Here is a 1463-nt window from a genome sequence, read left to right as displayed (position 1 = left end):
GTTCTACGGGAGATTCCCAGCACGCCAGAGCCCCTGTCCGAGACAGTTGGGCGGCGGCGGGCTCCGACAACAGACAGCTAGGACCCCGGAGGGTCTGTTCGGATCGTCTCGGTCTCGCTATCGTTTGGTTCGGGCGGAGACATCGACCCATTCGCGCAGGAAGGACAAATGCCGGCTCCGGACGCAGATTAGAAAGAGTTTGAGTTGCGGGGCGAGCATGTGTGAACTTAAGAACACGCATTCGGTACCCGGTCGCCCTCGATCACGGTCATTGCCCGTTCATGCCGGATTCTTGCCACTGCCGCGCACCTACGCGGCCGTCTGGATGCAGTGACGGTGACGATGGTCCTCGTTGACAAGGGAGGGGCCTTGGACGATGGGGACTAACCACCGCAGTACCTTAGCCTCCGCGCAACGGAGGGTCGCACGCACCAGAAACCTCACCATTATTCAGCCGCCTTGTAAGCACTCGCACCGACGCCCGTCCGGATGCAGTGAAGGTGACGATGGTCCTCATTGACTTGGGAGGGGCCTTGGACGATGGGGACTTACCACCGCAGTACCTTAGCCTCCGGACAACGCAGGGTCGCACGCACCAAAACCTCACCGTTATTCAGGCCTTGTCAGCACTCCGCAAACGCCACCGTCCGGATGCAGAAGAGGCGACGATGGTCCTCAGTGACTTGGGAGGGGCCTTAAAAGCACCTTAGCCTCCGGACACCGCAGGGTCGCACGCGCCAAGTCCTCACCGTTGTTCAGTTTTGTAAGCGCTAGCATACCTCGTTCACGCACTAGAGAAGATTTTGTCTTTTGGCCCTTGGATGAAACCCGCAAAGCCGGAGAGACCCCACGCACGAGGCGCGGCCCTCCGAAGGCGAGTCGACCTGAGCCTATCGGTCAGCACACCATTTTGGTTTCGGGCAGGTGAACACCCTTAAACACCATTTATAGGCTGGTGCCAACCCCCTAGCTCACAGTTTTTGTCTTCGCTCCTCATTTTCTCTTTCCATGCAACGTCCTTTGTCATAAAGGTATCTCCGGTACATGGTTTTTCTACGTCCATACCGCCCTGTCTTTGGCATGGACGCAGACACCATTTTTGGGCTGGTGCCGACCCCCTAGCTCACAGACCTGTGTTCGTGTCTTCAGTCCTCTTTATCTTTCCATGTACCGGTTCTTGATTAAAATGATTTTTCGGTTGCATGTCCGCCCCTTTGCCCGGTTCTTCCAACTTGCATGGAAGAGATATGACCATACCGCCGGGACTTTGGTATGGAAATGCCTGGTTCTTCCGTAGAAGAGTTTTCTATGTTCTGGCTCCAGGTCTTTGCCAAGAACACTCACGACGGTCTCCGGCGCCTGGTTCTTCCGTAGAAGAGTTTTATATGTACATGCTCCAGGACTTTTGCATGTACACACCATTTTTAGGCTGGTGTCGACCCCCTAGCTCACAGTTTGTGTCT

Source organism: Stigmatopora nigra, unplaced genomic scaffold (assembly GCF_051989575.1).
Source record: "Stigmatopora nigra isolate UIUO_SnigA unplaced genomic scaffold, RoL_Snig_1.1 HiC_scaffold_28, whole genome shotgun sequence".
NCBI classification, from domain to species: Eukaryota; Metazoa; Chordata; class Actinopteri; order Syngnathiformes; family Syngnathidae; genus Stigmatopora; species Stigmatopora nigra.
The sequence above is the reverse complement of the archived record's forward strand: the minus strand, read 5'-3'. Positions refer to the sequence as shown.